Below are 11,647 nucleotides of genomic sequence, written 5' to 3' on the forward strand. Positions count from 1 at the left end.
GGACAATCCCTGAGCTTACAGCAGTGATCCTTTCCTGGAAAAGCTGCAGCAGCAGAGATCATGGAATGTAGGACTGGTGTATGGTGCACTGGAATTCCTTTGAACAGTGGAAAGAAGTCGAGACATTGCAGTTAAATCACCTGTGGAGTTTGTGCTGAGCAGAAAGAAAAACCAAGGGAAAGTATTTAAACATGTGCCTGTATTTTTTTGCTCAAAGCTGGCCTACAAACAGAAGGTTACAGTGAACAAGCAAGACTCATTTCCTTTGCTTTACACAAGGAATGTTACAAAATCAATCTTGATTTCATCTCAGTGACACAGGGGGTTTGCCCCAGAATTTGAGAATATTCCCTGATCTGAAGGAGATGTGCTCTCCCCTTTCAAATATTTTGTAAGCTGAGCTGGAATACACAAATGTGATCTCAGTGTGATGGTAACACAGTGCTGTTGCTGACAAGTTGTTATGCTTTTTATGACTAATATCATTTCCCTTACCATATTTTCTGTTTGAAGACTAGCCTTGCAGTTTGATTTGGTTGTCTTCTAAAAATGCTGCTGGGATTTACTTGGCTGAGACATGGCTAAGATTTTAAAGATCATGAAGCTGTGGATAAGGCAAGCACAAGCCTGATGTTCAAATGACTACAAGAATCAGGGGTCACTGATGGGAGAGTGGGTTAGAAATGGTAAAAGCAGCAGGAAGAAATCTGGATTTTGTTGCCATGGTTGGTTTTGGAGGCAGGTGGCATCAGCAGGTTCAGAAAGTAATTCAGCACCTCCATAGAAAAGTCCACAGGAAGAAGCTGAAGGCAATAGCACTGAAGAGAATAGGAAGGCCTGAAATAAAGGAATTGGAGGTGCTCAGGAAGATGGGAGTGGGTCACAGAGCAGCTCCTCACTGCACTACAGGGCTGCTCTGGGCTATAACCACAATGTGACTGTGCCAAGCTACCACAGGAACTGCAAGGATAAATGAGTAGTTTTCTGCTTAGGCCCACAGCAATGGATTTATTGTTATATTTATTTTTATATATTTGATATATTCATATTAATAAATATAATAATAAATCATTAATATGTTAATTAATATATTAATAAACAATGATACAATATTTATTGTTATAAATGCAGAGGAAAACAGCTGTGCTGATTTTTTGTTTCTCCTATAGGGAAGGCAGTTTTGACCTACTTGTATTTCCAAGATGTAGTTAAGCCTAGAGAATAACTATGGACAGCTAAGTTTAAAGGTTTATTCCCTGCTAACATTTACCATTTACTTTCCTTTTAGATTATATTGAGGTGCCTGAGAAGTACTTGATTAATGGCTTTCAGTGTCTCTATTAAAAGAAACAGTATTAAAGTATAATTAAAGAGAGGGAGCGTACAGCTTAATTACAGAGCTCATAATTTACTGTTCTGCAAAACTCAGGAGAAGCATTGAATGGAGTCTGAATTATTCCAAATATTTTCATGTGTCAGAGACTGTCTGAGGCTCCCAGTACATGTCAAACATTTTGTATGTTGTTCTGTCTGATTATTCAGACCAGAAGAGACAGTCCATTTCAAAATGAAGTTATTTCAGTAAGCCCTGGGTATCTGACAACTCCAATGCCCCACTGTGGCATGAATGCTCATCACTGGAGGTACATGGAGTGACAGCTGAAGCAGGAACTGAACTGCAAATTCAGCCCCACAAATCCTGCTGCATGACTGTGAAATCTACAGCTAGTTGCCAATTTTTATTCCTGACTTGACATCCAACTGACAGCAAGTGGATGCCAAAGGGTTTAAGACAATTTTCCACTCTGTCTGTTCAGGATGTATTTAAGACTGATGTGAGAAGTGCTGAATACTTGCTCCCAATAAGACAAAGGCCAGGTAAAAACTGTATTTCAGAGGGTAAAGAAAAGCACACAGTTTTCCTGATTCATTAAAGCTGCTTAAAACAAGAAATTCTGGGTGAAGATGCAGGATCCTTGGACATTTCATGGTTGTCACTGCAGCAGCTGTGGCAGGTACTAGTGGATATTAGCACTGCTGCACACAGTGAAGGATGAAGAGCTTTGGCTGGGAGTTGACAGAGAAGAATTTCAGTGAAAAGAAAATGTTGAGGAACAGAATAACAAGAGTAGATGATGAAAATACTGCTCTGTCCTGGAGAGGACAAGGGACATCTCGCAGGCGTTACAAACTTCTTGTGCGAGCAATATTGGCAAGATCTTGTTACCAGGGGCTGGTGCTGACATCTGGGCTCTGAATGGGCTCTGCACCAGCAAGGAATGGTTCAGATAGAAGCAGCCTCAAAGATTCAGCAAGAACTGCCTCGTGCTGGCAGGTGAACAGCTCTGCTTGGGTTTTCCTAAAAAGAGTGAAAAACAGCTCTTGGGGCTCTCAGTGCCAAGTTTGACTCTGCTGGCTTTATCTCCTGCACCACACCACTTTAGACCTAATTTCCCAGCCCATCTCTATCATCCCCCATTATCCTTTGGATCACTGATAATCACACAAGGCCTCAGCCTCGTTCATGCATCAGCCCTTTTCTGATGGGGTTTTATAACAGAGAACTTCAAAATGAACTATTTATATACTGATGAGCTTTCTCATACAGCCCTGAGCTTCATTATTTATGCTTATTTAGGAAGTTTGCTCATCTCTGGAGATCTTTTCATGCTGCTTTGAGCACTTGGATGCTCATTTAGCTCTCAGGAGTCCGTGCTGAGCTTGGCCTTCGTCCTTGCCACACACAGTCACATACAATGCCATGCCATCAATTTCTATGTCTCTCCTGGCAAATAGCTTTCCCAGCAATTCATTTTCTGTTAAGAATGGGTACAAGTCAAAGGGAGCTTGTTCTCAAATTGCATAATGCTCAGAGCACTCGGGCTGGGGTGCTGGGCACAGTGAAAAGTGCATCATTAACACCCCTTGAAAGTTTCTGGTGTTTATTTTTTTCTTCTTTAAACTGCCTGGTTGGAATTGCACACCCACTCTGCTCACACCCCACCATTTGTCAAGGTGTTTATATATCAGAAAAGAGCAGCTTTTATCATTTGTCACAGCAGGGGCCAGGTTTGGCTGCAGCTCCTGCGTGGAAGGGGACTGGGTGACCTGGAGCAGAGCCTGCAGGGTCACTGCTGCTGAGAGATGTCCCTTCCTCCCCCTGCAACACCCCAGAAGACTTTGACCTTGGTGTTTTGAAACATAAGATTGCATCAGATTTTCAGTACTAAATATCTGTGGAGTTAAAGAATTCGGTATGCAACAGTGTGAGCCTTGTTCTTCACGATTTATGCTGCTCCTGAGAGGAAAGCAAGTCAAACTCAGGGCATCAAAGAAGTCATAGCTCATTATAAATATATATATTTCTGAGTCAATTCTCTCGACCTTCAGATCTGATTTGGCTTCCCATCTCCAGCCTGTTCTATTTGCTGCAAGATCAACCCCTGGATTTTGAGTTGGATCTGTCACGCTCCTTCCAGAGCACAGACTGGAGGGCATGAATGATGGCTCACAGGCTGGTCAATAAACTTGTTTAAATTGTTTCACATTTAAGGAAAATGTTCATAGATGAATAAAAAAATGGGTGTCAATGCTGAGCTCATTCAACAGCCCTGCTTCTGAGCATGTTCTTATCATAAAACTGTGGGTAAAAACCTCCTTCCCAGCTTTGTTTTTTTCAAAGCTCTATGTTTTTCTCCCCTCACTTCTTAAAAGTTTCTTGGTGTGGGTGTGTTGTATCCTTCAAACTCTCTTTTACTGGCCCAGTGGGCTCCTGCTCTGTGCTGTGGCATGGAAATGGCTCAGGGGTCAAAGGAGCTTTGTACAGATGGGTGAGCCTCAAGCCAAGAGCTCCTCTGGTGAACACCCAATTTTATCCCTCAGGTGTTTCCCCCCCTAGTTTGGGTCATACTCAAAAAACAAATGGCTCAGAATGTTGTAAATTTAACAAATTCTAGTAAAACTTTCAAAGACACCCTGGTTCCTAAGGCAAAATGAGGTGGCTCTAGAATTGTGTTTTGCAAAGCTTATGATTGTTTATCCAATTTTCTATATTCAGTTCACATTTCATGGCATACAGGGGTGTGTGTGACATTTGTGAGCAGTGAAAGCTGCATCAGTTTAGTGGGGGAACATGAGCAGAATTTCAAGCAGACACTTAAACTGCAACTGATGCACTTTTGGGTCCCTCTGCTGTCCTAATGATGGATATTTCTTGAATCAGGACCAAAATGAGCACATTTTTGGAAAAGTTAAGTGTATTAAACTGCCTCAGAGATTAAAATGATAAAGTGATGTGAGATATTTTTAATCTGATTAATCCCTTACAGATGTGACTAGACAGAACAGGTATGTTGCAAAATCTTTTTCTATAACAAGTGGTACTAAATTAAAACCAAAATTATTTGTGTCTAACACTTGAAGGAAATTCTGAGCTTCAGCTACAGAGGGTTTGTAATTACACCTAGGCAATATCCCCACTCCCACAAATAGTAAATTAGCTGAGATAAACACATCCAGAAGCTGTTAAGCTACTTTGGTTTGGATTTAGTGAGTAGCTGCTGCTGGAAGAAAGCAGGCAAATAACTGAAATTCCTGACTTCTTCAAACAGAAAGAAAATACTGCACTTTCTATGGACATTTCCACTTTCAAAAACTTCTGGTAGATTTAGCTCTGCAACTAGTAAATCATGTAACATTCAGTTTTATGGAGCTGAGATGACACTGTTGTCACTGATAAATGAGTCCATGGCTTGTCCTTCACTCAGCCCAGCAATCCCTGACCAAGTTTATGACAGTTTTCCTGGTTTTAAACAGAGAGATGCCACAAAATAGGTGTCTATTTAAACCTAGATCACTGATGCAGAGATATTCATTGCCCTGTGATGGTTGGAAAGGTGTGCTTAGAGACCCACAGCTCCCTGCTGGTCCCAGAGCCTCAGTTGGGTGCTGGGATCAGGGAAAAAGGTGAATTAGGGAGAAATACCTGCCTGCATCTCACCCAGCACTTCACACTAAGAGGGAATGGGCAGCCAGCAAGATGAAAACCTTAAAATGAGCACTAAACCTTGTGAGATGAACACATAAAATCCTTTAATGGAAATGTAGGCACCACAGATAAGTACAGATCCATTAACTCGGTCAAATACAGGGCACAATTCCAGAAACTGGGAAAGGAAAGTAAGTCCCAGTATTTTCTCCAAAGAAACTTGAATCAAGCCAGAGAGAAGTAACAACAATTACTGAGTTTTCAGACCATTCAGGCAGTAAGGAGGGCAAATGGAGGGTCAAGGGCAGAGTTTCCAGCACTGGCCCATCTTTCACAAGAATCAGATGAATTTTACACCCCTCTCCTGCACTGCCTTTCCAGAAGAGTGAGCAGAAGCTTTGGGACAGGCATGGGACAAGCTCTGTTCTAAAGTCTGGAAGGAAACCAGACAGGAGCTTTTCAGCTAAAGCTGCTGCCAGAAGCAATTAGGAGGTGAGAGCTGGATGGCAGCAGCTTTACAGGGGCAGGAGACAGCAGGGAGTGACCTGACCTCACCTGGCAGGGCCAGCACGGGCAGCGTGCTCCTGCAGCCAGTGTCAAACAGCCCTGCAAGGACCTGGCAGCAGCTGTGCTCACCCAAACCACTCCTCAGCCCCTGGGCCAGTGCTGTTCCCCTGTTCCTAAGTCACTGTGAAACGTGGGTACAACAGGATTTTCTCAAGGCAGCACAGATGTGCCCCAAAAGCCACAGGGCAAGGCTGGAGGGGAATCTGCAGGTGCTGCCCTCCTGGCTGGGGGAGAGGTGCACACCCACACTCGTGTGCCACAGCAGAGTGCCCTGGGCACCCACAGCCACCACCTCTGCTTTCATCCCAGCCTGGTGTCAGGGACCTTCTATGGCTGGAGAAAAGCTGCAGCTTCAGAACCACTCGGGCTGATCTTGAGGAAAGTTTCTGCTCATTTTGATTCCCTGGCTCGGTGCTGAGTGCACTCACCTTGGCCAACCCACAACAGAGAAAATTCAAGAAACCCCTTTGGGGTCAGCACTGCCCCTGAGGGCATCAAGAGCCTCCCACTTCCCAAAATCCCAGTTTTCCTGCCTGCTGGCACAGCTTTACCATGAGGCTGCTCCTTTGCCCCAGACATCCTCCCACCGATCCCGTACCTGCACATTCTCTCATTTTAAACACGAATCCCCACAGGGAAATTGTGCCTCTCATATTTCCAGCACCCACAAAGCAACAAAAGCACGGCACAGCCGGGAAGTTCAAGTGCTTTTCACTTCATTCTCATGAGAAAAGCACCACCAGCCAAGGCCTATCCCTTTGCTAAGGGCAGGGGCTAAGGCTCAGCTCTGGTTGCACCTTGTCCTCCCTCCTGTCCCAGCAGCGTGGAGCTGCTTTTGAGGGGAGGTCAAAGCTGAGTGTTCAACCAGCACGTCCTGGCACAACTGGAGGAGAAGAGCCCTGTGAAAGCAGAAATAAAGGTTATCTGAGCTTGGCAAGGAGGGTCACAGAGCTGCCTTAACACCTGACATCTGCCAGACTCCTGGAGCTACCAGGGCAACATCTGCAGGATGTGTCCCAGGCTAATCAGAGCTGCAAACCAAACAGGGCCTGGGGTTTAGTCCACTGGAGTTGTTTGCCCCCTCCCATACAACATCATGCTGATTTTTCACACAAGTTTGTTTTTCTGAGTTTTCTCAGCCTACTTCTTGAATCGTGGTTTGACCTCAGATTAGAAGGGCTTAAACTACATAAACACATATATAAATACATATCCATTTCAGGAGGTGGAAGCTTAGGTCTCACCTAATCACCACAGCCCAGGAGCTGAGGGGAAAGAAAAAAAACAACCACATTTCAGGGATCACAGCCTGGTGCCAGAACTCTACTGAAGAGACACGATAAAAGCACCCGGTCTGTGGCAGCATCCAGTGTCCACCGGCAGTACTGCACCCTGGACCGTTCCAGGGGATTAGCAGGACCTGGAAATGCCTGGAGACACGACAACAAGCAGCAGCACACCCGCAGTGGCAGAAAGTCCTTTTGGGGTGCAGGGGTGCCATGGATTCTGCAGCTGTGCTGTCCCACAGCTTTTGGAGCCAGGAGCAGGCACTGGCTGTGTCTTTTCCCAGGGGAAAAATCCTTCACAGAGGCAGAGTTCAAGCCTCAGATGAGCTCAGTGAAAAGTGCAGCAAACGTGTCATGCTCAGAGTCCCAGCACTGAGGGTAAATCTCAATATTTGCACCTGGTAGAGTAACCAAAAAGCATTCCCCAAATCACAGAGACATAAAGCCAACTCACCCCAGCTGCATTTTTCTGTCCCCAAACTCCTTCCCCCAGGGTCTGCAGGAGAGGTGAGCCCTGGCCTGTGAGAAGAGAGGGGACTGAGTATTCTCAGGCTAAGAAACCTTTTGCCCCTTGTATGAAGTCCACTGCACCCTGTGCTTCTTGATGGGAGATGATGGATCCTGCCAGAGCAGAGCCCGAGCACCACTAAAATTACATTCTGCTCATTTTCGCAGGGCTGACCTTCTCCCAAAGGTGGCACAGACAGAGGATTTTGGGTCTGCTCTCCAAACCGAGCCTCCCCGGCGGACCAGAGCCCGTTCCCGGCTCCCGGCGGGCACCAGAGGGAGCCCAATGCCCGGGAACGGAGCATCCTCTGGCAGGGAAAGGGAGCAGGGGACCTTCTGCAGCCTCTCCTGCCTCCTTTCTAATGGGTCACCACCGCAATCAGACAAAATCAGAGCCCCACTGGCCTGGTGTGACTGTGCATGAGGATTCAGGGCACGTCCAGAGCCGGAGGATGCGTTTACATCGGCTCCAGGCAGTGATGGATTTATCAGAGGTGACTCCCCAGAGCCACCGTGACAAAGAAAGGCACCACATTCCTTGGCAAGGCCAGAGGGGTCAGAGCCAGCCCCTGCCATGAAAGCAACATTTCTGGTCCTTCACAATTAATGGAGCAATTTGAGCTTCAAAAGGTGAAGGGCATCCCTCGGCCCCAGCAGAAGCTCAGTTCTGACCTTATCCTTCAGCTCCTGAGGGAGGCTCTGCCAAAGCCCTGCTGTCTCCAGAATCCTGAGGAGCTGACCTTCTCCTGGAAGGCCTTGTCCCTCATTGCCCCATGAGTGACAAAGCCTTGAAGCACCACCTGAATTTGGAGGTTTGAGACAAACAGCCCTTCCTGTGACACCTGCATTTCTACAGGGGTAAAATCTTATTTCTCCTCCATTCTTCTTTCCTGTAGTGGGATAATCCTTGTATTCTACATTTTCTAAGCCTTCTCCAGCGTTTTTTGAGCTGCCTTATGGGACATCTACACCACGCAAAATTACTGCAGCTGCTTCTGTAAGAAGCTCCTAAAGTGCACTGTTTATTTCAGAAAACAACAACAATAACACACAAACAACCCATCCACAAAAGCAAGCAACAAACCCACAAAACCCACACCAACTCCCAAAAAACTAACACTCACACCACTAAGCAAACTCCTTACCTTCTCTTTGCTCTGTAGTCCATGAAAACACACAAATTCCTCCCCTGGGCTCTTATTTAAGCCCTTCAGCTGTGATAGGGATGGAGGGAAGTGTTGGTTGATTCCCTGCATCTGGGAGCCCTTTCACCCCAGGGCAGGGTCAGCTGTTCTCTAATCCATAAAGAACCCAATACGCTCTGACATCCTCCTGCTGCTCACTGCAAATGTCACCATCTCCATTTTTCAGTGCCCTGGGACACTCCTACAGCTCTCCCACCTTCTGCCTGAACAATCCTTCTCCCTGTCCCCAAGACTCAGAATTCCCTCCACCATTCAGTTTTGGGCCCTGCCCCAAAATAAGAATGGCATTGGAAAACTGAAGTGAAAAACCACCAAGAGAGCTGAGGGCTGGAGCATTTTCTCAGTGAGAGGAGGCAGAGGGAGGTGGGGTCCCTCAGCCTGGTGAGAAGATGATTTCAGGGGGTTATAACAGCAATGACCAGTAAAAATGCAGGTTCCTGAGCAGGTGCATTCAGACCCTTCATGGTGGTATGGTTTGGAGATGAGACTGATGAAAGAAAAGATGTTGAAATTGGATACACAAGGAAAAAGTTCTTTACCATAGTGAGAGCAAAATCCTGGGACAGACAGCCCGAGGAGATTCACATCCACCTTTGTGGGCTCTCAGGGCTGGACTGGGTAAAACCCTGAGAAACCTGATAAGATCTCAGCACTAACCCTGCCAGGAGCAGCAGGTTGGACCAAAGTCCCTTCCCAGCTGATCCAGCCTGCTCCTCTCCGGGACAAGAGGGTGAACCGGAATGATCAGCAGGTCCAGAGCTTCCTCCCCAGCAGGGCTGTGGGAACCCTGCAGTCAGCACCACCACCCTTGGATCATCCCATGGCAGCTTGAAAAGCCTTGTCAAACGCTGTGAATGTCAAGGGAAAAAAGTAGGGTAAAGGATTCAACTGAGTTGCGACAGTGACACGTGCCTGTGCTGGGGGAGGAGGAGGAAGCATGAGCTTGTCTTTGAGCTGACAACTTAAATGGGCCAAGAGCCTGGACACCATAAAGGATCAGCTGCACCACCAGCAGAGTGAAGCTGTGAGAGGGAAATTCATCCTTCCCTCTGCCATGGGCATGGCCTGGTCACAGGAGGGTGCTCAGCTGTGAGCAGTGGCTTCCTTGCAGTGAGGCCATGCACAGATTTCATTCTGATTTTATTTTAACTGGTGAGGGGACCAAGTGAGATGTGGGGAGGACCTGGCCCTCATTCCACTGCAAGGGGTGGCTCCCAACCTCTGCCCCTTCCTCCCCAGGGAGAGAAAGAGCTGTGAGGATGCTCATGTTATCTAAGAGAGATCTCAAATGTGTCATGACTCACTCACCTTTCAAAGCTGTCAAAAAAAAGAAAAATCAACAAAAAAACCCAAACCCAACACAACTTAAAAGGTGTAGGAAGAAAATCAAGGAAAAACAGTGGCTGAAGGTTTGATTTCTGTTTTGGTGTGTGTTTCTGAGGAGGCAGGCAGACACAGATGGGAGCTCAGGCTCCTGTGGCCACTGCTGCCCTGTCCCAGGGACCCATCAGTCCCACTGGGAAGGTGAATCCAGCTTTCCAAAACCAAGAGTGAACACACCTGGCACCAGCAAAGCATCCCTTCCATCCTGGTTACCTGGAGCCATGTGCCTGTCCAGCTGGAAGGATGGCACACAGAAGACCCAGGCTTTTGCTGGAGCACTGCCTCTCTTGGCCTCTCCTGGGGACAACATTTTGGGAAGTGTCCCCAAGTGAGGGAAATGTCCCCAGGTGAGGGAAATGTCCCCAAGTGAGGGAAATGTCCCCAGGTGAGGGAAGCAATTTCCTCAAAGCAGATTACTCCCACTCTCCACTTCCCTGGCACAGGTGGAGGTCTGTGAGGTATGGAGGTGTTTTATTTGCTATTTTCTCTGAAAAAAACCAAATACATGATGGCTATTAAACAGTGAACTTCTGCAATTTCTGTTCTCTTGTGATCTGTCCTTGTTATCTCAGCCTCCAGATTTAAAAGGATTGGATATGGCAATATGCTAAGAATTTTGGAGTCACTGAGGGCCATCTCAGGCTTAAAGATTCCCCATTGCCCTTCTCTCATTAAAATGTCATTTTCCACCTTAAAAATGGGGTCTTTTTGCTCCTGTCCTCTGAACAGGGTGCTGCTCCAGTGCCACACAATGTGACAGGATCATCACAGGATAACTACAGCAGGAGAAGTGGTGGAGGTCACCCTCCAAGCTGGAGGATTGATAAGGAAAGGCACTTTCCAATGTGTTCTCCCTGACCACTTGTGCCTCTTGCTCCCCCCAGTCCTGCCCATGCTCTGGATGCCCTGTTGAGTTTAGTAACACAACCTCTGAATTTAAAACCAAATAAGGGCCCAGGCTGTACAACTGGGCCACAGAGAGGGTTGGTGTGCTTCAAAGAAGAGGTGGCAGATTTTGCAAGAATCCAGGAGGCTGGGATGGGAAAAACATCAGGATCAAAGGCAGCTGGTCCGAGAGAAGCTCCAAACCAGCCCCAACACAAAGCTCAGCCACTGGCTGCCTGCCTGGGAAGTTTCCAAATGACAAAGGGTTTGCCAGAATTGGGTTATGTGGATTACCAGAGGAGAAGATGGTATTAGGTGTGCTGAGCACCTTGCTGAGGCCTCTCTTTTTAGGCATTGTGCCCCAGTTGAGTTCAAAGCTGGGATTGTGGCATGAGAGGCTCGAGCTCTGTCCAAACAAGGTCCAGAGGTTTAGGTGCTCAGCATTCAGGTGCTTGCAAAAGATGTTGACCCCTGAGGCTCATGATAAATCTAAAACTCCCTTTGAAAGTTAAGTGTTTAACATGAAGGAGCTGCTGTCCCATTGATGTACTGCCAGTGCTTTAACAACAGGATGCCACAAGTATTTCCCTGTGAGAGTTTTGCACAGTGAAAAGGGAGAGACTGTAAAATTACTTCTCTTGTGTTTGCACAAAGAGGGATTTGTCAGCCCGAGTGAAGAAGAGAGAGGGCAGCATTGTGAAAAGTGAAGAAAGGAATGAAGTCTATGTGTATTAAAAATTGTAAATAAATGCAAACGTGTGCCTAGCAAATCAAGGTCTGTGTATGATTCAGAGAGAATTTATGCTAGAGAAGGGGAGAGTAAGCCC

Source organism: Prinia subflava, chromosome 16 (genome assembly GCF_021018805.1).
Source record: "Prinia subflava isolate CZ2003 ecotype Zambia chromosome 16, Cam_Psub_1.2, whole genome shotgun sequence".
Taxonomy (NCBI): Eukaryota; Metazoa; Chordata; class Aves; order Passeriformes; family Cisticolidae; genus Prinia; species Prinia subflava.